The 25,531-nt window shown below is 39.8% G+C and overlaps 1 pseudogene; it reads left to right on the forward strand.

Moving 5' to 3' along the window:
- The first annotated feature begins 16,518 nt into the window (after nt 1–16,518).
- On the forward strand, nt 16,519–16,818 carry LOC145525249 (ubiquitin-like protein ATG12 pseudogene; annotated as a pseudogene).
- Nucleotides 16,819–25,531: the final 8,713 nt, after the last annotated feature.

Genomic DNA, 25,531 nt, shown 5'->3' on the forward strand with positions numbered 1-25,531 from the left:
AAAGGAAAATTTATAGAGTTTTACTGCAAATATGTAGAGTCTGTATTATCGAGGATGAAGGTCAGACACATAAGTGCAATGATCCTCCTGCCAGAAAGTTAGCTAAAGAATCCTGCTCACCCTTCAGAATCCCTTGTACCCAATCCTGTGTTCTCTCTTGACTATGGCAGAGAAGTCAGAGGGGAACAAGGACCATCCTGTCAGGAATTTTTCTTAGGTTCGTGAGTGACCTTGAGAGGGTGTTTCTTCAGTCTACAGCCCCACATTAGAGTCTGTGTCTGTCTTCTGTCTGAGAAGACAACAGTTACCTGTAAGAAACAGTGAAGATAAAGCACAAAATATTCAAGTACTGGAGTGTGTGATTTGGAATCAAATCATGTAGACATTCCAAGATGCTGAAGATTCCAGGTAATTGAGATCGGCTTAGTGGAGGAAGCAGGACTGTTAGTGTCTTGGGGTTGTTAATTAATTAATTAATTAATTTTGGACATCTAGAAAAACAAGAGTTCACTTTGTCTTTCTGGGAATGAAATATGGTTAATTCATGTTGATGGATTCAGCGCCGTTCTGATAAGAGATAGCTTGTTGAGGCAGTTGTTTTGTTTCACCCACAGAGTTCTTTTTCCCAGGATTCCAGCTCACCTATTATGCTTCTTCCTATTTGCTGCCAGTACTATTTAGAAATTTTCACCACCAGCTCGTTCCTGGGCTTCTTTATGTTGTATTAGTGGGATTAGCTATAGAGACAAACAGCGCAGACCTACAGAATACAGAAAGGCTAACCGTGAAACAAGCAATGAGATGATCTGAAGTGGATTATGAGCTCTTTTTAAAAAAGATGAAATACTTTTTAAATTGGGGGGAAGAAGAGTGAAATACACAACTGAAAGTGTGGAACCAATGTGAAAAACTAATACAGAACCAAATGCCCAAATTTCTGATGTACAGGAACATTCAGAATGATTTTCTTTTTCAGTCCATTGAACCATCCAGGTAGCCAAAGCCCATGGAGTCTGTATGGAAAATTATTCTACTTGGATTGTTCTGATTAGATTCTTAGTAGCTTTTCCATGAAAAATAACAGAATGTAGCTTCCAATTCGACATCACCTGTAATCCTATAGCTCCAAGTGGACACAGAGAAACATGCTAAATCACCAAAACCAGGTGACATGTGACAGTCACAAAAAGAATAAAACACACACACACACACAGGACAACATTACTGGAGATATTCACACCCACACACTCAAATATGGCGACAGTACTTAACAAGTAGCTTAAAGAGAATCTGATGGAAAATACTTCTGCACGGAGAGACTTAAATTTATTTCCCTGTGCTTCTTTTGCCCCTGTTTATTCAAGCTAAGCTGGTGTGTGTGTGTGTGTGTAAGTTTAACACAGACTGGGAGAGTCCCATCAGGGCTCTTATGTCTATTTTGAAAGAGAGAAGACAGTTTCCACCATCACTTCAGGGTTTGTCAGTGCTTCTAGATAACATTCCTGGGTTTAATCTTCTGGCTTTTAGTGGCTTAGTTCTCCCTGAGCAGTCTTGGATGTAATTTATTTCTAAATCAACACATATGTAGATGCATGAAGTAAAAGGTGCTTTTCCCCATTCTCAGTTGAGGTATAAGATGCCTGAGCCAACTTCTTAAAACTTCTTCGCCCTTCATCCCCATCAGATGAGAAACAGAACTCCTCCAGCATGAATAACTGACCAGGCAAAACGTTCTGGTGATAGTGTAATGGAACACACTTCGTGAGAACAAGAGCGGCGCAGGTTGACATTCCTCTACTCAACACTTGTCAATCACCTTGTCCATTGTAGGCAGGAAACAATTTTCAGAAAGGTCACACAATGAAATTGTTAAAATGTAAGTGGTTAAGTTGACCGGTGAGCTATAGAAATCTGAAGCAATGTTTTTATTTAGCTAGTCTATCTTCTGTAATAAAACAACAAATTTGCTGAGGCTGCTGTTATTTCTAAAGGAGGTAAGTTCCTCACTGATTCAGCCCCCTGCTGATCTTTCAACCTTCTCCTGACACTTTTCTCATCTTCCCTCCACCCCACCCCACAGTCAAACCACACTGCTTTCTACTCTGTGTATATCCTCTCCATCGCATGCTTTTCTTCTCCTCTGCCTTTACTTTGGCAGTTTCCAGCTCCTGCCTTCTCTTTCAGCTCCCCATTGTCAAAGTCCCCCTGTATGCATGAGTCTCCAGTGGCTCAGATGGTAAAGAATTTGCCTGCAATGCAGGAGATCCGGGTTTGATCCCTGCATCGGGAAGATCCTCTGGAGAAGGGAATAGCAACCCACTCCAGTATTGTAGCCTAGAGAATGGAAAAGAATATGAAAAAAGATATTTGTGTGTATATATATGTATAACTGAATCACTTTGCTGTACAGAAAAATTAACACAATATTGTAAATCTACTATTCTTCAGTAAATAAATTTTTAACTTATTCTTAAGTTTAAAATATTGATTTACTGAAGAATAGTGGATTTACAATGTTGTATTAATTTCTTCTGTATAGCAAAGTGACTCAGTTATACATATACGTATATATACATATATTCTTTTTCATTATGTTTTGTCACAGGATATTGAATATAGTTCCTTGTGTTATAAAGCAGGACTTTGTTGTTGTTCCATTCTACGTATAATAGTTTGCATCTGCTAACTGCCAATTCCCAATCCATCTCCCCTCACTCCCTCCCTCTTGGCAACCACAAGTCTGTTCTCTATGTCTGTGAGTCTGTTTTTGTTTCATAGATAGGCCAGTTTGTATGGTATCCTAGGTTTCACATATAATGATATCATATTCGTATTTGTCTTTCTTTGTATTTGTCTTTTCATCTTTTTAAAGCAAATCACCAAGGGGAATTTCTTTCAGTTTTCCTGGTGAGTAAGGAGGAAACTGAACTGGTTTTGATTATTTTGGTAAAGTGAAAGTGAAAGTGGTTCAGTCATGTCTGACTCTTTGCGACCCCATGGACTTTTCCAGGCCAGAATACTGGAGCCGGTAGCCTTTCCCTTCTCCAGGGGATCTTCCCAACCCAGGGATCAAACCCAGGTCTCCCACATCGCAGGCGGATTCTTTACTAGCTGAGTCACAAGGGAAGCCCAAGAATACTGGAGTGGGTAGCCTATCCCTTCTCCAGCAGATCTTCCTGACCCAGGATCTCCTGCATTGCAGGCGGATTCTTTACCAACTGAGCTATCAAGGAAGCCCTTTGCATTTCTCCTGAGCAAGTACTGCCTTGATGGACTTATATTGAAATGGAGAGCCCATGAGCCAAGTTTTGATAATTTTATTATGGAGCAGAAATCACTTTTTGTATGTGTCTTTCTCTTTCTGACTTGTTTTGCTTAGTAGGATAATCTCTAGATCCATCCAAGTTGCTGCAAATGGAAACCTGCCTGTATTTAAGATCCAGCTCAAATATCATTTCCCGGTGACATCTTCAATGATCCTCATCCCCAAAGCAATAATAATCTCTCCTTCTCCTGAACATTCCCAATCTTTCTTTCCCTGATCACTTCCTGAGCTGTGCTATGCTTAGTCGCTCAGTCATGTCCGACTCTTTGTGACCCCGTGGACTGCAGCCTGCCAGGCTCATCTGTCCGTGGGGATTCTCCAGGCAAGAATACTGGAGTGGATTGCCATACCCTCCTCCAGGGGTTCTTCCCAATCCAGGGATCGAACCCAGGTCTCCTGCATTACAGGCATATTCTTTATTGTCTGAGCCACCAGGGAAACCCAATCACTTCCTAGATTGAATCATATATGCTTATTCCCACCTACCAGAGAAAGTAAGGCCCTTAAGGTACAGAGAAAATGCCTTTTCCATCTTTAATCCATTCACAGTGCATAGGCTTCTTAGCACATATTTGGTTCCCATGAATGAATGCATGAATGAATGAGGCAAATTCAGCTGAGAGCAAATGTACATAAAAATGCTGCAGGTTTGAGACCAAGTAGCAGACATACGCTAATGCATTCCTGATTTAAAGCAACTGTGCATAGAACAACTTAAAAATTTACACCAGGCAAAAATATTACTTCGTTTATTTTACTAGATGTGAACCTGATGGGGACAGCAGCTTGGTAATGTTCGTAAGCTGGTGGAGAGTTGGTTCCAATTGGGAGGTACAAGGGGATATTTTCTTCCATTTGTTTACATGCCTTCTAAACATGTGATAAGAATTCAGCCTCTTGACTCCCACACCAGCTTTGGAAAAAAATCAATCATCCTTCTCCCTTCTCTCCTCATTATTTTCAAAAAGTGATTTTTGCTCCAAAATAAAATTATCAAAACTTGGCTCATGGGCTCTCCATTTCAATATAAGCCCATCAAGGTAGTATTTGCTCAGGAGAAATGCAATCATCTTGACCAAAATAATCAAAACCAAATTCAGTTTCCTCCTTACTCACCAGGAAAGCTGAAAGAAATTCCTCTTCGTGATTTGCCTTTTAAATGTGAAAACATCATAATGGTTTAAACGTTAACAAAGTGGAGCTCTAGCATGTAGACTGATTACCATTCTGGGAAGTCTGGCCAGTTTTGATGAGCTGAGAAAAATGCTGTTATTTTCCTAAAGTAGTTCTAGATCAAAGAAGTTAGTGTTTAGATCAAAGAAGTAGAAAAGGAGCAGAGAGAAAGAACCAGCTTTTCTCCAGTATCTGCTACATACCAAATACACTACAAACATTTGTTTATTTAATCCTCATGACAGCCCTTCTGAATTAAATATTACTATTTTCAGGAGAGAAAAATGTAGGGCTTTGGAAATTAAATAACATATCCAAAATTCTACAGCTGGTAAAAGACAAAGCTCTTAGTGAAAGGCAAATATTCAAATCCAGTTCTGTCTATGTGCTTTACCAGTATATCTCCCATTATATCCTATCACCTAATCCCATCTAGGGGGTTTTCCTACAGGAAGAATAGAACTTACAGACAGAGTTCTGCATATGCTTGCTTTTTATTAGCTGGGATTCTTGCTTTTTTGTTGTTGGAGCAGACAAATCACCCTAAATCTACAATTTTGTTCACCACTAATATTTTGCATTCATTTTTTAAACAACCTGCTTCAATACTGAGAAATCATCAGAGATGCTCAATATATTACTTTAGAGATGGAATTTCAGCAGAAGGAGAGTTTTTATTAGGTTGTCTGGTGATATTTCTTATTATTAACAACAATGAAGTTTGATGGCTTTAATACGGCACGCATCAATGAACCAGAATAGTCATTTAGTTGATGCAAACATCCAGCTGCTCTGTTGTTGATTACAGAGAGAGTCCTGTTCAGTGATCACAGATAACAATGTAAATGAGGAAAATTATGCATAAAGCCCTGTAGATCTAGAAGTTTGCCACCTAGACTTGTAAATCTGGAAGGACTCTCATTCAGTAGTCAGGTACTCCATTTTAGTTCATACCCTACAATTAAAATGATACCTAAGCCTCTGTGACCAAAGAGGTGACTCTGACCATTCAAACCAATAAAACTTTATTAAGTGTTATGTTTGCCCTGATGGGAAGGGAGGGAGGTTTGTGAGTGCTGTTGAGGGATGTGAAGATGGATGAGATCGTGGGGACTTTTTATCCTCTGTAACCCCTAGAACCGGAGAAGGCAATGGCACCCCACTCCAGTACTCTTGCCTGGAAAATCCCATGGACGGAGGAGCCTGGTAGGCTATAGTCCATGGGGTCGCTAAGAGTCGGACACGATTGAGGTGACTTAGCAGCAGCAGCACCCCCTAGAACTAATTATATATGTTGCTGAGATACAGGATACAGATCAATGAAAGAAGAACTTGTAAACAAATGCTGAGTTCCCCATCATGGTGAGTATGCAAAGTTGATGGTATCAGAAATATCTTCATGGATTAACAATATGGTTATATTTTGTGATGTCAGACTAGATGATGTGCTATAATGATCCTTATAGGAGAGGGAAATGATTATAATAGTAATATTCTATCTTTTATTGAATACTTAATAATTGCCAGATAATATGTTCTGTGTTTTATAGATGCTATTTTTATATTCACGACAGTGAGTTACTATTTTCCTCCTGCTACAGAAGAGGAAATTATTTTACTTGGCCAGCAGCAATTTAGAAGTCAATGGTGGAACTAGGATTTGAACACAGCTGCCCTGCTCTACAGTCTTACTATTTTTAGCGAAGTCTTTTTCATTTCAACCTTGAGATCCTATGATTATCAGGCATGGGGTCTGCCTTCAAAGTGTCATTTAAAAGAGGAGACAAATGTACACAGCTATAATGCAAGGGGGGATAATGTTGAAGAAATAGGAAACAGAGTTACAAACTAATAGAAGAGATTTATTTAAGGATGAAAAATGTGATTACAAAAGACATAACAAGGAATTATTTCATCAACAAACCTTATATTTAGCAAGAATTTATTATTATATAGTCCCAAAAGCTCTTTTGACATCTCTTGTGTGCACATTTTTGTCTAGATACTGAAGGACACAAGAACAAGGCATTTAAAACGGAAGGAACTCATTTTCTGGGTTGCTCATTTGACCCTGAATCTTAATTTGATTTTGTGACATTTCTGTTACTGTTTTTCAACTGAATTTATATTTTAAAGTTTAGTGTTTTATGATTAATAAAGTAGTACACATGCATTACAGAAAATTTGGAAAATCCAAAAAGTATAAGAAAAAACTACCCCAAATGTCAATAACTAAAAGTCTTCATTTTTAAAATTTTGTCTTCTAGTCATTTGTATGTGTCTTTGAATCATTATGATTTTAATGTGTGCTACTACATTATTACCTAACTTTGTCTCCATATACACTGAGCTTATCCAACAAGATTCTGAACTAGTAGAAGGCAGGAATTAGGTACCACACTTTCCTGGAGCCCTTGGACTACATACAAGTAAGTTTTCACTGTTCTGTCAGCATAGTAAGGACTAGAATCATGAATGGATTGATTATCAATTAATCAATGAATGAACACAAAATATAAAACAAAGTTCTCCACCTTTGAGGAATTGACAGCCCATGTTAAAGTTCTAATTGCACAAAGCATTTAACCTTAAGACTTGCATGCATGCCTGCTAAGTTCCTTCAGTTGTGTCTGACTCTTAGGGACCCTATAGGCCTTCCCTTTTCAGGATCCTCTGTCCATGAGATTATCTAGGGAAGAATACTTTAATATAGAGTGGTTGCTGCACCCTCCTCCAGGGGATCTTCCTGACCCAGGGATTGAACTTGCATCTCTTACGTCTCCTGCATTGCAGGCAGGTTCTTTACCACTAACACCCCCCGCAAAGCCAAGATATGGCTAAATACTAAATGAGTCATTGCAGGATACTTTTTAGAAAGAAGTGGTACGTGGTGAGGAAAGATGGCCTGGGACATACCTGTGGGGTTGTAACTAGGGTGGAAGAAGCTGAGCTTAATTTTTTTGACCATCCAGTAGGCTCCCTATAGATATGGGTTGTTCCATCTCTAGCCAGTTCCCATTATTCTACTCGGTGCCAAGTGGCCTCTCCACTGATAGTCTCAGAGGACCTGCTATATTCTACACAAGCAAAAGAAACCAGAGCCCCTCTCCCTGCACAAGGGAAAGTACCTAGCTAGTGTTTCCTCTCAGCTCTGGGATAAGGAGGGAATTCTAGGCTACAGAGCCTCGTGATGGATAGCTTTCTCCAGTGGTAAACTTATGAGGAAGGGGTTTTAAAACTTTTTTTTAGAGTTCTTTCTCTCCTTTAAGCGAAAGACTGCTCAGGGGGAAGTGCTGAAACTGTACTCTCTCCTGCCTAGTTATCTGATGATTGTGGTCCTGGAGCTCCCATTATACAACTTGTGCTGAAGTGTATTGGAGCTGAGTGCCTTGGCTACAATGGGCAGCATGTGAGAGGGACACTTTGGAGACGTGGGGGCTTCTCAGATGGCCTGAATTCAATGAACAGTTCGCAGCTAATCAATAGGGGCATAGCAATCAGGTGGATGTAAGTAGGGCTGGATTTGAAGAATTTCCACGTAATCGTTTTGGAGAATTACCCTGGGTATAAAGAGATGTGTAACATCAAGCCGCATTTGGCATGCTTCAGCTCAGGTTGTGGCAGCTGGTCTGACAGGCTGCCTGCCCTTTCCACAGTTCTGTTAATTCCAGACGAAATGAAAATACCTTCCTTAGTAGTCATTAAGGTTCCAATTTTATTTCTCATTATTAAACCATGAAGTTGGCAAAAACATTTAAATTAAGCAAAATGAAGAGATTTATGAGCAAATTGGAGTCAGAATGAAAAATTGAAGCTTAATCTCCAAAGATTAAGACAGGCACAATAACCAGACTATTGAAAAAAAAAAATAGCAAATCTCAGAGTAAACAAGAGGAAATGTTCTTTCTTATTTTTTCCCAAAGAACTAACCCTTTAAAATTTAGTTTTTTAGATGATGACTTCATGCTTGGTAATACCCACCTGATTTGAGAAATGTTGGAATAAGATTTAAATGGTGTTTTGGTCTCCGTGTAAAACTAGAAAGGTATGTCACACTGATGGCCCCAAGCAGCTGACAGTCTCCTGCGGAGGCAGAATGCTGTGATGAGAGCAACATGAATTATTTCAGATCCCCCTTGCCCTGAAGACAGAACCCTGCTCGGTGGCCGGCATGGGGGTCAGAGACTAAACATGTTTGATCTTCAGTTTCTCCACTGAGACTGTCAGTAAGGAGCTGTTGTGCCAGAAGGAAGGATGTTTCCAGCCAGCTGAGTGTCCCATGGTTAAGCACAGGGCTGAGACTCCACTGGAATTCCTTATTGGAGGCTGCCTTCTTCCTTGAGAATGGCATAGCAGAGGCAACCTTGAAAGGTGATGACAGACATGAAAGATTCCATAGGCAGCCACCTAAGCAGGCCACCAACTACTGAAAGCATTTTAATTTAATACCAAAGGGTGTCACAGATAATCATAATCCCATCTATTGGCCCTAAACCTCTTTCAGCAGTGAGGAAATGCAGTTACTGTAAGGGCGGTAAGGGCAATGACTGTTCCCCAGAGACTTGGAGAGAAAAATCCATTCACTTCAAAACTGAACACCAAGACTTTTCCAGAAAATAAGTGGTAAGACCTGGATGTTAGTGTTGGTTACTGTGAGATTCCAACTGTCCCCTCAGACTGCATGTCCCCCATAAACCTGTTCTGATACCTGACATAGTCAATAGAGTGGGTTCTTGAGTTCAGCAGGTATGCCATTGAGTTAATCATTAACAAGTCAATGACACCATAGCAGAAGCAAGGTCTGGGAGAGGTCAACTTTTATGAAGGTTAGAGAGGTTCCTGCTTCCAAGGATTCTGGGGTTTCTGGGGATGCTGGGTCTATGGGAAAGCTGGTCCCAGAGACGGAGAGGTGGGGGTGGGGTGGGGCAGGGGAGCAAGGAAACTAATGTTTCTTTCATTTTAATTGTGTCCCAGGTATGACACTAGGTGCTTTCACATAAATTATATTTAATCCTAGCAGCAACCCTCTCAGGTAATCTTTTTCACCCTCATTTTAGAGCTAAAGAGTTGGAGGCTCAGGGAATTGAAGTAATTTGCACAAGTTCACCAACCTCTCCCAGTACGGATGTGAAAAAAACGAGCTGGCCAGCCTCAAACATGGTGCTTTCTCTGTGACAGCATGCCAAGTCCCTGGAAGTTAAGCACTAGGAGGCTTATTGCACAACTGGGTCAGCCAGGAGTCATCTGTCCCAGAAGCCTATCTGGGAAATTCTAAGTGGGAAAAACACCCAGTCTCCTTTAATAAAAGTATGTTGTTGTTCAGTCGCTAAGTTGTGTCCAACTCTTTGTGACCCCATTGGCTGCAGCATGCTAGGCCCCTCTGTTCTCCACTATCTCCCAGAGTTTGCTAAAATTCATGTCCGTTGAGTTGGTGATGCTATGTAACCATCTCATCCTCTGTCGACCCCTTCTCCTTTTGCCTTCAATCTTTTCCAGCATCAGGATCTTTTCTAATGAGTCAGCTCTTTGCATCAAGTGGCAAAAGTATTGGAGCTTTAGCTTTAGCATCAGTCCTTCCAATGAATATTCAGGGTTGATTTCCTTTTAGGACTGACTAGTTTCATCTCTTTGCAGTCCAAGGGACTCTCAAGAGTTTTCTCCAGCACCACAGTTTGAAATCTTCAATTCTTCAGTGCTTAGCCTTCTTTATGGTCTAATTCTTATCTGTACATGACTACTGGAAAAACCATAGCTTTGACTATACTGATCTTTGTTGTCGAAGTGATAACTCTGCTTTTTAATATTTAGTACACTGTCTGCGTGTGTGCATGCTAAGTTGCTTTAATCATGTCCGACTCTATGAGATCCCATGGACTGTAGCCCTCCAGGCTCCTCTTGTCCATGGGATTCTCCAGGCAAGACTACTGGAGAGGGCTGCCATGCCCTTCTCCAAAGACACTGTCTAGGTTTGCCATAGCTTTCCTTCCAAGCAGCAAGCGTCTTTTAACACGAAATGGAGGGGAAATCTCTACTTGAGAATGAGAGACTAGACTGACTGGACCTGATCTCTGCCCTCTCAAGATTCACCTTCACCTTGGAGTTTTATCACAAATCATTCTTGCTGCCACCTTTGTCTCTGGGGCCAATCTGATCTTTCACAAAAGGACTCAAGTGGACTTAGGACACTTAATTTGCTGTGGCAGAGCTGCAGCAAGGCTAAAATGATGACATAGGACAACCAAAGGCTCAGAGATAAGTAAAGGAAAATAAACATGGATTAGAGGCAGCAATTAATCAGACTCAGGAGCTGTGGCTGCTTTCCAGAGCATGGTCCATCCTCATAGGTGACTTTGCAGTCACCACCCTGCTCAGCTTCCAGCCTGAGTTCAGGTGGCAGAGGCCAAATCCTCCACTCTACCCTCTCCCACCCCAAGCATCTGGAACATCTTTCTTAAAAAACCTTATTTTTTTTAATATTTATTTTATTTATTACTTACTTATTTGGCTGCACCAGGTCTAGTTGCAGCAAGAGGGATCTTTGATCTTTGTTGCGGCATGTGGGATCTAGTTCCCTGACCAGGGACTGAACCCAGGCCCCCTGCATTGGCAGTGCTGAGTCTTAGCCACTGAACCAGCAGGGAAGTCCCTGGAACATCTTAAAGCACCTTTAAGGAAGTTTAGGTCACAGTCTAAAGTTAAGCTTCAAATTTCAAAGAAACTACTTACCCCCATGTAGATGAGCACCCACCTTGACTTATTTATTGGTAGCTGCAAATTCTTAACCCAATCTGAACAGAAAAAGGTAAAAAGGCAAGTAGCATAGGAAACGGAGAACTTTTTACAATTTGTCAAAATATGAACACCAGTGACATTTTTATTCTAAAAACAACTACTCAAAGGATTGGCAGCACTCTCCTTAACCACAGTTATTGAATACAATGAATAAATTCTTCTCACACATCATTCACTACATCTAGAACAAGGCTATGTTTTCACAGAGCTACCAAATCAGCTGCTTTTCAAACACCAGAAGATCTTCAAAACAACAACAAAATAATATTTCACATCAACCAAGGAGGCTAAATAAACAAATAAAATTTTGATAATGTTAAGAGCTGGTGAGGATGTTTGCTGAAGAGAAGTCTCAGCTGCTGGTCGGAGTGTAAACTGCAAAGAAAAACTAGCAACGTCGAATAAAGGTAAAGATGCGGAATATTCTATGAATCAATTCCAGATCTTGGTATATACTCTAGAAAAATTCTTGCAGATGTTCACAAGCAGACATGAACAAAAATATTCACTGCAGCGGTTTGTAACAGCAAAACACACAGATTGCTTAAAAAAAAAAAAAAAAAACCTGGACAAAATTTAAATGTCCACCAATAAACGGATGGACTTTTAAAGTTGTGATTTAATTAGTACAATGGAACAGTTCACAGTTGTAAAAGTGAATAAGGTGCCTCTACATATGAATAAGTCTTTACCATATAATATTGAGTGAAAACCCCCATTTCTCAGGGGAGTTTCCTTTATATGCTGTCTCTCAAGTTTAACACTGACCACAAAAACCACTCATTCATTCTTTAAAGTAATATTCTTAATTATATGGATGCAGCCTCTGTTAAATATTTTGGGAGACTGAACTATTGATCTAAGGCCAACAAGGATACTTTTTCTTAAGATCTCATGGTTTGAGTGCATCTGTAACATAAATGGAAGGCTTCTTGTAGCAGTGCTGGCATAGTTTTGGTGTGTCCTGATGAAACAAAACAGATACAAGCAGGAAAGCAAAACCAGAAAACAACTCCCTACTACAAATGCATGAAAGGAGGGGTAACTTTGTTAAAGAAATGCAGAGTTGTTTTTAATGAGAATATGTTAGTAGAAGTCAAGACTGTCCAAGAACAACTCAGGTTGCACTATTGCTACCAACAAAGTAAAAGGATTCAGAAGGGCTTCTCTTTCTTTCTCTCTCTTCTGGAGTATTAAACCTATTCAAAAGATCAACAGAGTGATTTCTGTTTTCAAATAATTTTTAGTCCTATGTGCCATTGGAAAGAAGCCACACAACATAGAAAGGGTTTACAAGAAATCGGTGGTGTTGGTTGTGGGGAGGGCGGTGACCTAATTAATCGTAGAAATATAGAGGTTGTATGGGGAGACGGACAGTCAGAACTGGAGTCAGATTCTGGCTGGACCACTTATGAGCTCATGGTGCTTCAGGCAATTCACTTAATGGTTATAATCTCCAAAGTCTCTTTTTAAAAAACTTTTAAATTTTGTGTTGGGGTATAGCCAACTAACTATGTTGTGATAATTTCAGGTGAACAGTGAAGAGACTCAGCCATATATATACGTATTCATTCTCTCCTAAAACCCCCTCCCATCCAGGCTGCCACATAACTTTGAGCAGAGCTCCCTGTGCTGTACAGTAGATCTGTGTTTGTTATCTGTTTTAAATGTAGCAGTGTGTTCCTGTCCATCCCAAACTCCCTAACTTCAATGTCTTTTTGATAAAATAAAATGTCTTGCAGTATTGCTGGGAGATTACAGAGATAATACAAGTGAAGTACATATACGTGTGTGTTCTCAGTTGCTCAGTCGTGTCTGACTCTTTGTGATCCCATGGACCATAGCCCGTCAGACTCCTTTGTCCATGGGATTTTCCAGGACAGTGGGTTGCCATTTCCTACTCCAGAAGATCTCCCCGACGTAGAGATCAAATATCTCCTGCATCTCCTGCGTTGGCAGGCGGATTTTTTACCACTGTGCCACCTGGGAAGCCCCAAAGTATATATATATAAATGTGTGTGTGTGTGTGTGTGTGTGTGTGTGTGTGTTGTGCTTAGTTGCTTAGTCATGTCCGACTCTTTGTGACACCATGGGCTATAGCCCACCAGGCTCCTCTGCCCATGTGGGTTCTCCAGGCAAGAATACTGGAGTGGGTTGCCATGCCCTCCTCCAGGAGATCTTCCCAACCCAGGGATCAAACCCAGGTCTCCTACACTGCAGGCAGATTCTTCACCAACTGAACCACAAGGGAAGCCCATATATATAGTTCTTAGTAAATGATAAAGGCCCAAGGAATGGAAGAGCTTGTGATGATGACGGTGACAATGTTGATGAGGACAATGACATTTTCCCAAGCTGCTACTGTGCACTGAAGTCAACTACAGCCTCCTTCTGGTATTTATTATGCTGGTGGGAAAGGCATAGGAGACTTCAAGCTGAATAAAATTTAACTCTGTAAAGCATCTACTGGCAAAATCTAACTTCTTGCACATAGGGGATAACTATCCAGTCTATTTAATTAATAAAAGGTTTTTCTGGTTTCAATTTCTGGTTGCCCTTTGTTGATCAGCAGAGAACTGATTATATAGACTATACTGGGCCCATAAAGAATTATTCTTAAAGAATTACCCTTTGACGAGATGCTATTAGCTGTGATGGGGGATCTTTACAAGAAACAGCCCAGTGAATGTCACTAACTCTATTGTAAAGAATGTTTGTGGGTCTGATGTTCACTGTATCACACAGTGTCCATTTTACCAGACCTCTAGGGAAAGAGCCCTGTTCGATCTTGGTGCCAAAAACAGCTTAAAAAAATCCCTTGGGCACTTGATTTTATCCTTTTGATTCTGTGAACAGACAAATTTCATTTCCTTTTTTGAATGAATATCTGGGAGGCTCAGTTTGAGGCCCAACAGTAAACTGTATGTCATTACTGTGTGCATTATTTAAGCCTCACCTTGGAGTCATTTTTGTTCTTGCCCTTGTTTTTTCCTTCTCTTTTCACCCTGCTTTTATTTATTTATTTATTTATTTTTTGGTTGCAGCATGCAAACTCAGTAGGATCTAGTTCCCTGACCAGGGATCAAACCCGGGCCCCTTGCGTTAGGAACACAGAGTCTTAGCCGTTTAACTGCCAGGGAAGTCCTTCACCCTGCTTTTACCAGGAAGAATACTCATACATAGATGTACTGTGCTGTGCTTAGTCGCTCAGTCATGTCCGACTCTTTGTGATCCCATGGACTGTAGCCCACCAGGCTTCTCTGTTCATGGGACTCTCCAGGCAAGAATACTGGAGTGGGTTGCCATGCCCTCCTCCAGGGGATCTTCCCAGTCCAAGGATCAAACCCAGGTCTCCTGCATTGCAGGCAGATTCTTTATCAGCTGACCAGAGAAGCCCTCATACATAGATACATCCATATATATATATATATACACATACACGCACACACACATATATATAAAGTATTTAAATACTTACATATACATATATATAAATACTTACATCTATGCAATATAGTGCTCCATACTAATCTATAAAGGAAATTATGCCAGGCGTCATCACTCTGGGTGGTCCAAGGGTTGATTGGTATTAAGTAGACAATTCTAACGTTTTGTTTTTCCCACAGAAACATCATCTACACTGGTTGAAATGCAGCTGTCTAAAAGGCAGTTAAATTATTAACTCCCATCTAGATCCTAAATGAGTGTTTTTCCCAATACATCATTTATAATATACTGCTGCCCCTAAGGAGTTGAGGTATTAAAGTGCTTTTTGAGACATGCTGGGAAAACTCTGGAAAATAATTTGCTAAAAGAAAACCAGTTCAGGAAAGCAATTTGATGTTCCATTTTCCTGCTGGGATACTATCTGCAATGGGATGGTAGTGTTTATGTGTAAGCAAAAATCTGTTCCATATGTTGAGAGGAAGACAAAAGCAGTTCCAATCTGCGATGCTGGGCAGTGGCTCTCAGCAATTTATGAGGCAGAGAGTCAAGGAGCTGCACTCGGCAATCACCGTCATCTTTATGCATGAAGGACCACCATCACATTTTCCACCTTCCTTTTGCTCTCTGGTGTGTCGGTCTTTTAAAAAATTATATATATTAAGCCTTGCCATAGGTTCAAAGGTACACCTTAACTCACTCAAATCACAAGTCTTGTCTCTGACTGAGAAGAGTGCTGATAATTCAGCATTATTACCAAAAGTGAGGGGATGGAACTCAAATGAACCACGCTGAGGCCCCTCTTTTAGGAAAAGCACATTGAGGCTTCCCTCCCCCAGGACTGTTTTGCTTCCTGGTAATTCTGTCGAAATGTGCTTTTTTCCATTTTTTTCTGGGTCAAATCCCAGTGAGGTGCTGTGGAGATGGGTGTAATTTCATGAGGGAAAAGCATTAATTTTTTATCTGAGAGAAAGTTGAGGAGGGACTTCCCTGGTGGTCCAATGGTTAAGACTTGGCACTCCCAATACAGGGGTCCTGGATTCAATTCCTGGTCAGAGATCTAGGGCCCACATGCTGCAACACAGAGATCCTGCACACAGCAACTAAGACCCAGTGCAGCCAAATACATAAACACATAAAAATAAACAGTTTTTTTAAAAAGAGAAAAAAAGTTGAGGAAAGGTCTCTTCTCTCATGCCTTCATTTTCCTCAAAATGTTGACTTGCATTTTTTTTTCCCGTTTTAAATTGAGGAATTAATGAAGAGAAGGACAGAGTGTGGTCTGGTGAAGGAGAGGTCCATGGACAAGTTTCACAGGAACAGCATAAGCTGCCGTAAAACACAGAAATCTCCATTCTTCCCTGACAAAGCTGAAACTTATGGCTTTGCCTTATTTCCCCCAGGACACAGTGTCCTGATAAGGGGTGACAGCCTAATGGTTAAGATGTAGGCTTTGGAGTCAGACTCTGGACTGAAATCCCAACTTGACCACTTTTTATTGTGTGATGCTCAACAAATGCCTTCACTTAATTTCACTAAGCCTAGTTTTTCTCAACTATGTGATGAGAATAATAATGAGTACTTACCTCGTAGAATTGCTGTAGGATTAAGTGAGACAATCTTTATGAAGCATTGAGCACAGAACCTGAATATTAAGCACCAAATGATATCAGCCGTTATTATGTATACGATCAAAATCATTTTAAGGTTGGTTGATTCACAAACTTTTACTTATAAAATTCCTTTTTTTAAAATAAGAAAATATTCTTCGCCCTCCAAGAAAGATGGCTGAGGAGTCTGCGCTGCAGCTCCCTCCCTCGACTGCTCCTGAAGCTGAAGGACCTAAGGAAGTCTCCTCAGAAACAGCTACCCCAGAACCCCATTCTTCAGCTGCAGTCTCTCTGGGAACAGAGGAACCTGTCAGTGACACCAAGAAAAAAATCGACTTTCTGCTAAAGGCTGTGGGAGACACTCCTATAATGAAAACAAAGGAGAGGGCTATAGAGCGAACCCGAACCATCCAAGGACTCACTGACTTCGTCAAAAAGTTCTTGAAACTTGTGGCTTCAGAACAGTTGGTATGAAGCCAGTGGTGGTCATTTCCCTACAGAAATTCGCAGAGCATTTGTCTCTCTGTACCCGAGGTGGGGGGTGGGATTGATTCCAGGACCATCTTCTGTAGATTCTCAGGTTCCTTATATAAAATGACATATTTGCATATAATCTGTGCATATTATCCCATATACTTTAAATCCCTTTTAGATCCCTTATGATACCCTAGGGTATGTAAATAGTTGCCAGTACCCAACAAATTAAAGTTTTGCTTTTTGGAACATTTTTTAAAAGAAAAAGAAAATATTCATGCTCCCACATAATAGGATCACGGAATAATTAAGAATTGGTATTTTTATTTTTTAATTGTTTTTAATTGGAAGATAATTGCTTTACACTGTTGTGTTAGTTTCTGCCACACAACGTGAATCAACTGTAAGTATATATATGTCCCTGCCCTCTTGACCCTCCCTGGCCCCCCTCCATCCCTCCTCTAGAGGTCATCACAGAGCACGGAGCTGAGCTCCCTGTGTCATACAACAACTTCCCACTAGCTGTATATTTTATACAGAATTAGGATTTTTAAAATTTCACATATTTACACATTTTTAAAAAGTAGCGTGTGTATACTTGAGAACTGTTTTTTATTCAGTGAGGGTTTGGGGTACACAGGGATTTGCAGGCCCCTCTTAAATAACTCCGTGGGACCCATGGACTCTGAGTTTGTGCCCAAGGAAACATTGTCTCCCTGTGGCCCTCTGTTTTGGGGAACAGGTGGGTTCAGTGACACATTATAACGTATTTCATGACAAAGGGCTCTGAGGCCAAATATGTTTGGAACATGCTTCATGAAATAGCTAAACTCTTTTATGTACTGCAGAGCTTTTTGGACCATTTATAATGTGAATAGGTATGGTGGTTCTCCAAGAGGGTAATAGAAGATGCTGTTTTTCCCTGATATTTTTTAACCAAAAGCTGTGTGTGTGTGTGAAAGCACCTGCAGCAACTTGGGCACATGAGGGCTTGCAAACTCACCTTTACAAGACCGTCTTTCACTGGCAGGGTCCCCATCTCGTATGTGCTCACTGGCTTATAAAGTTTCCCTGCTGCTTCAGTATTACCCCTAATCTCCATGCTATACACCTCAGTGCTGCTTTTCTTCTTAAGATGCTTCAGTCCTTTAAATAGGCTCCCCAAGGCATTGCCTAGCTCTCTAAGTTTACAAAGCCTTCTGTGAAAAAAGTTGGGAGAAGTTCCCAAGGTGTGAACTCTAGGGATTTGATACCTATCCTGTGAGAGCATCCCTTCTCCCACACCATAATACACTGACTCAGAATGATCTCAGCATCTTGACTCTTATCTACCCCCCAGGCCAAGTTTCCTTCCTATGCCAGAAGCTGGGGAGATCATTTCCCCACTTCTTTCTAGCTTGCTATAATTCCAGTGTCTTCTTACCCTACAAGAACACCACTTTCTCATTCTATAAGACTCCCAGCAACCTGTTCCAGAATTTCCTAACTGGGCAAGTAGACACCTTTTCTCTGTTCATTGTTTGTTAAACAGGCAATTTGGAGAAGGTGATGGCACCCCACTCCAGTACTCTTGCCTGGACAATCCCATGGACAGAGGAGCTTGGTAGGCTGCAGTCCATGGGGTCGCTAAGAGTAGGACACAACTGAGCGACTTCACTTTCGCTTTTCACTTTCATGCACTGGAGAAGGAAATGGCAACCAACTCCACTGTTCTTGCCTGGAGAATCCCAGGGACAGGGGAGCCTGGTGGGCTGCCGTCTATGGGGTCACACAGAGTCGGACACGACTGAAGCGACTTAGCAGCAGCAACAGCAAACAGGTAATTAAATTAAAAAGGCAGTTGGATTTGTAAGTCTAGGGGCTCAGAGAAATCTGGGCTGGTAATGTAGAATTCATCAGCTTGGGGACTTCCCTGGTGGTCCAGAGGTTAGGACTTCGCCTTCCAATGCTGGGGGTACAGCTTTGATCCCTGGTCGGGGAGCTAAAATCCCACATGACTCGTGGCCAAGAAACCAAAACATAAAACAGAACCAATATTGTAACAAATTCAATAAAGACTTCAAAAATGAAGACATTAAAAAAAATCTTCAAAAAAATTTTTTAAATAAAGAATTCATCAGTGTGAAGATGTTATTTAAACAAGAGCAATAGATAACATGGCGTAGGGAAAGACTAGAGACAGAAAGGAAAGAAGAGGCCTTGGATAAACCCTAAGAAGTTCTAACATTTGGAGGTAAGGTAGAGGAGGATAAACTAGTCAAGGAGATGAAGAAGGAGCAGTAGGTGTGAAAGACGAAAACTAAATGATGCCCCAGAGGCCAAAAAGGAGGGAGCGGTTAAGTGAACCAAATGCTACTATGAAGTTAAAATGAAAACAGAAGTATTAGAAGTACTGACTGGTGACCCTCACAAGAATGGTTTCAGTGGAGAGTGGTGGAAAAAGAATCAAGATTGGAGTAAACCAAAGAGTGAATATTGAGAGAGACAAGAGACAGCAAGTATAACAACTACTTTAAAGACGGTTTGCTGAGAGAGGCACAGAGAAATAGAGCAGTAGGAGGAGGGGCATAGAACGTAAAGTCAAGAGGATGGGGAATACTAGAGTATGTTCCTGTTGTGATGGGGATGACCCAGTAGCCAAGAGATTTGTGAAGCATATAAAAAAGGAGGAAACCAAAGGGTGGGAGACCTTGAGTGGATGAGGGCAGAAGAAACCCAGGTTACAAAGGGAGAGTCAGCCTTTGCTAGGCCGAGGGGCAGGGTTCTCCATTTCAGCGGAAGAAATGGGGACAGGTGTGGGTTGACTTTTAGGGAAGGTGTAGGAAGACAAGAGAGTTCACACCAATGGTGTTTACTTTTCTTAATGAAGTTTGAAGTGAAGTCATCTGCTCAGCAGAAGGGAAGATAAAGAGGTATAGAGAGTTTGAACAGAGAGAAAGGAGTCTTAAGGAGTGGGAAATCAGAAAAACTCACCAAGATGAGTGAGCAACACTGAGTGCCTGTTAAAACTCAGAAGTAAGGTCAGCTCAGGTATGTGAATTTTGCCTAGCAGTACTTACCTGCTCTAGAACTGGCACAGTTAGGTTCATCCTTGAGTTTTCCAGATAAGGACAGAGGAAAAAGAGAGGCACTGAAGTTAGGGATACTTGCAAGGGAGTGCATGTAACGGCAGACGACGATGGAGTCTAAATTGTACAGCATCCACCACAATGGCTGGTGCACAATGGACAATAAAGAACAAATAGAAAGCGCACATCTCTCCTGACAGGACTTCCACAATTCATTTATGTTTCCTTAACAAAGTAACAGAGTTTAAGTTTGTGAATGGAGACAATATCTCCACAGAAATTGAGGTTCTATAAATTCTTGAGTCTCATCCAGTCACAGCTATCTAATCAATTGCTCGCGTTCTTTTCCCCATTATGGTATTTGATGTACTTATATACCAAATATATGTGCAAACACATGTTTTTACATATACATACAGCAAGTCCCCTACATACAAATAAGTTCCATTCTAAGAGCACATTCGTTGAGTCCAACAAAGTAAGCCTAGGTACCCAACTAACACAATCAGCTACTACTGTACTGTAATAGGTTTATAATACTTTTCACATAAATAATACATGAAAACAAACACAAAAAATAAATAAAATATTTTTAATCTTACAGGACAGCACTTTGAAAAGTACAATAGCGCCGGTCGCATCATCACTACTTTTACTGATTGCTTCTGGACATTCTGGCCTTGAAATAAAGATACTGAACTATTGTCCTCTATACAGTACTGTACAGTAAAATACACAAAAGCACAGCCACTTGTAGATGATCCATGTACCTAACAATGTACACCAGACACGTGAACCTATTTATGTGACTGGACATGAGAATGCATGTTCACAAGTTCAAAAATTTGTAACTTGAAGGTTTATATGTAGGAGACACACACACACACATACATATACATATATATACACACATACACTCACACAAGAGACAAATAAAGGACATTTTTTACTTCTGTGAGGCCTTTGCTTAAATGGTTTCCTTGAGGGATTTGAGGTCTAATAAGGGTCACGTGTATCATAAGCCACTTGTTAAGAGCTATAATAAAATAATGTGAAAAATATTAATACTTGGAAGCATAACGGAAGGAGCGATTTGATTTTGTTTGGTGGGTGGGGATGTCTTCACAGAGAAATTGACACATGAGCTCAAACTTAAAAGTCAAAAGGTTTCATTTAAGCTTTGACTATTCAATAGAAACTCACTTTTGTTGTTGTTGCTGTCTAGTTGGCAACCCTATGGACTGCATGATGCACGGCTTCTCTGACCTTCACTATCTCCTGGAGTTTGCTCAAATTCATATCCATTGAGTTGGTGAGGTTGTCCAACTATCTCATCCTCTGCTGCCCTCTTCTCCTTTTCCCTTCAATTTTTCCAAGCATCAGAGTCTTTTCCAATGAGTTGGCTCTTCACATCAGGTGGCCAAAGTATTGGAGCTTCAGCTTCAGCATCAGTCCTCCCAATGATTATTCAGGCTTGCTTTCCTTTAGGATTGACTGGTGTGATCTCTTTGCTGTCCAAGGGACTCTTAAGAGTCTTTTTCAGCACCACAATTCAAAAGCATCAATTCTTTGGTGTTCAGCCTTCTTTATGGTCCAACTTATATTTGTACATGATTACTGGAAAAACCATTCCTTTTATTATACAGACCTTTGGCAGCAAAGTGATGTCTCTGTTTTTTAATATGCTGTCTAGGTTTGTCATAGTTTTTCTTCCAAGGAGTAAGTGTCTTTTAATTCTGTGGCTGCATCATCATCCTCAGTGATTTTGGAGCCCAAGAAAATAAAATCTGTCACTGTTTCCACTTTTTCTGCATCTATTTGCCATGAAGTGATGACACTGGATGCCGTGATCTTTGTTTTTTGAATGTTGAGTTTTAAGCCAGCTTTTTCACTCTCCTCTTTCACCCTCACTTTCTTGCCACTAGAATGGTATCATTTGCATGTCTGAGGTTGATGATATTTCTCTGCCTTTTCTAAAACCAGCTTGAACATCTGGAAGTTCACAGTTCACGTATTGCTGAAGCCTGGCTTGGAGAATTTTGAGCATTACTTTACTAGCATGTGAGATGAGTGCAATTGTGCGGTAGTTTGAGCATTCTTTGGCATTGCCTTTCTTTGGGATTGGAATGAAAACTGACCTTTTCCAGTCCTGTGGCCACCGCTGAATTTTCCAAATTTGCTGGCATGTTGAGTGCAGCACTTTCACAGCATCATCTTTCACCATTTGAAATAGCTCAAGTGGAATTCCATCACCTCCACTAGCTTTGTTCGTAGTGATGTTTCCTAAGGCTCACTTCACTTCACATTCCAGGATGTCTGGCTCTAGGTGAGTGATCACACCATCATGATTATCTGGGTCGTGAAGATCTTTTTTGTACAGTTCTTCTATGTATTCTTGCCACCTCTTCTTAATATCTTCTGCTTCTGTTAGGTCCATACCATTTCTGTCCTTTATTGTGTCCATCTTTGCATGAAATGTTCCCTTGGTATTTCTAATTTTCTTGAAGAGATCTCTAGTCTTTCCCATTCTGTTGTTTTCCTCTATTTCTTTGCATTGATCGCTGAGGAAAGCTTTCTTATCTCTCCTTGCTATTCTTTAGAACTCTGGCATTCAAATGGGAATATCTTTCCTTTTCTCCTTTGCTTTTCATTTCTCGTCTTTTCACAGCTATTTGTAAGGCCTCCTCAGACATCCATTTTGCTTTTTTTGCATTTCTTTTCCATGGGGATGGTCTTGATCTCTGTCTCCTGTACAATGTCATGAACCTCCATCCATAGTTCACCAGGCACTCTGTCTATCAGGTCTAGTCCCTTAAATCTATTTCTCACTTCCACTGTATAACCATAAGGGATTTGATTTAGGTAATACCTGAATGTTTTTAAGCACCCTCAATCGAGTCTCCAAGTGGTTCTTTGGAGTATAACTCAATAATACAATTAGTAGTTGAATTATGTTCTAATATTATTCATTAATTCATTTCTTCTAACAATTTTGTTGACGAACTATCATGGCCAACTCTTGAGCTAGTTACTGAGTGTTATCAGCAAACTGTAGATCTAGAAGAAGTATGTCAATTTTAAAGAGATTCCCCTTTTAAATGATTAATCCTTACTGGAGAAAAATGACTTGAACATGCATATAATTTATCTTTAGGAGCTAAATGAGTAAGTGCATGAAAAGCTAAGAATAATATATGGCACTTAGCAAGACCTTATTGCAAGTTTAACTACCATTATTAAGCTCACTAAAATTCTCTCAAGTTCCCGTATCTATTCACACTATATTTCTTGCATGAAGTCAGAGATTAGTAAAAATTCCAAGATCTCTCATGAACATAGGTGCAAATACTCAACAAAATATTAGCAAATCAAATCTAACAATATACAAAAAGAATTATATTATACACCTGGTCTACTCCAGGTATGTAAGGCTGGTCTAATATTTAAAAATCAATTAATGTAGTTTCCATTGTAGGGATCTTTCACTTCCTCGGTTAAATTTATTTCTAAGTGTTTTATTATTTTTGGTGCTATTGTGAATGGGATAGTTTTCTTTATTTTTTTCAGATATTTCATTGCTAGTGTATAGAAACACAACTGATTTCTGTGTGATTTTATATCCTGCAACATTAATGCATTTGTTGATTAGTTCTAACAGTTTTTTGGTTGAGTCTTAGGAAATTCTACATATCAGTTCAGCTCAGTCGCTCAGTCGTGTCCGACTCTTTGCGACCCCATGGACTGCAGCATGCCAGTCCTCTCTGTCCATCACCAACTCCCGGAGCTTGCTCAAACTCATGCCCATCCAGTCGGTGATGCCATCCAGCCATCTCATCCTCTGTCATCCCCTTCTCCTCCTGCCTTCAATCTTCCCCAGCATCAGGATCTTTTCCAGTGAGTCAGTTCTTTGCATCAGGTGGCCAAAGTATTGGAGTTTCAGCTTCAACATCAGTCCTTCCAGTGAATGTTCAGGACTGACCTCCTTTCAGATTGACTGGTTTGATCTCCTTGCAGTCCAAGGGACTCTCAAGAGTCTTCTCCAACATCACAGTTCAAAAGCATCCATTCTTCAGTGCTCAGTTTTCTTTTCTTTATGGTCTAACTCTCACATCCACACATGACTACTGGAAAAAACACAGCTTTGACTAGACCGACCTTTGTTGGCAAAGTAACGTCTCTGCTTTTTAATATGCTGTCTAGGTTGGTCATAGCTTATCTTCCAAAGAGCAAATAACTTTTAATTTCATGGCTTTTAATTTTCTATGTATAAGATCATATTATCTGCAAATAATGACAATTTTACTTCTTTCTTTCCGATTTCATTGCCTTTATTTTGAATGATTGTTTTAGTTAGGACTTCTAATATTGTGTTGAATGAGAGAATGGGCACCCAAACTTTCATTGTTGATACAATATTATCTGTAGGTGTGTCATATTATTATTTATTTTACTATATTTTTTATTATATTGAGATATGTTCCTTACATATCCAATTTGTTGAGGGTTTTTATAATGAAAGACATACTTTATCAAATGCTCTTTTTTGCATCTATTGAGATAATCATATGATTTTTATCTATCATTCTATTAATGTGATCTATCACATTTATTGATTTGTGTATGTTGAACCATCCTTGCATCTCAGGGATAAATCCCACTTCATCTTGGTGTATGATCCTTTTAATGTGCTGTTGAATTCAGTTTGTTAATATATTGTCGAGAATTTTTGCATCTATATTTGACATGTGTATCGGTCTACAGTTTTCTTTCCTTGTAGTATCCTTAACTGACTTAGGTACCAAGGTAATTCTGGCCTTGTAAAATAAGTCTGGGAGTGTTCCCTCCTCTTCAAATTTTTGAAAAAGATTGTCATTAATTCTTTTTAAAATATTTGATAGCTTTCAACAATGAAAATATGTGGTCCTGGGCTTTTTGTGTTGGGAATTTTTGGTTACTAACTCAACCTCCTTATTGGTCTGTTCATATTCTCTGTTTATTCATGATTCAGTCTTGGTAAGTTGTATATATCTAGCAATTTATCCATTTTGGGGGGGATAAACTTACCAAATTTGTTGGCACACAATTGTTCATAGTAGACTTTTAAGATCCTGTGTATTTTTGTTGTATCTGTTGCAATATCTCATCTTTCATTTATGATTTTAGTTATCTGTGTCTTCATTTTTCTCTTGTTCAAACCAGCTGAAGCTTTGTCCATTTTGTCTATCTCTTCAAAAAAATAAGATTTTAGTTTTCTTGATCTGTTATTTTCATGGTCTCTATTTTACTTGTTTCCTCTCTGATCTTTATTATTTCTTTCCTTCTTCTAAATTTGGGCTTCGTTTGTTATTCTTTTGATAATTCCTTGTGGTGTAAAGTTAGGTTATTTACTTGAGATCTTTCTGTTTTCTTAAATATGCATTTATCACTATAAACTTGCTTGTAAGAATTGCCACAGGTGTTAGTGTACTGTGTTTTAATTTTCATTTATTTTAAGATATTTTAAATTTTACTTTTTTCTTTGACCCATTAGTTGTTTAGGCTGTGTTCTTTAGTTTACACATGTCTGTAAAATTTCCAGTTTTCCCCTTGTTGATTTCTAGTTTCATATAATTGTAATTAGAAAAGATACTTGGCATGAGTTCAAT

The sequence above is a fragment of the Giraffa tippelskirchi genome, chromosome 11 (assembly GCF_054371585.1).
Source record: "Giraffa tippelskirchi isolate mGirTip1 chromosome 11, T2T-mGirTip1v1.2.pri, whole genome shotgun sequence".
Classification (NCBI taxonomy): domain Eukaryota; kingdom Metazoa; phylum Chordata; class Mammalia; order Artiodactyla; family Giraffidae; genus Giraffa; species Giraffa tippelskirchi.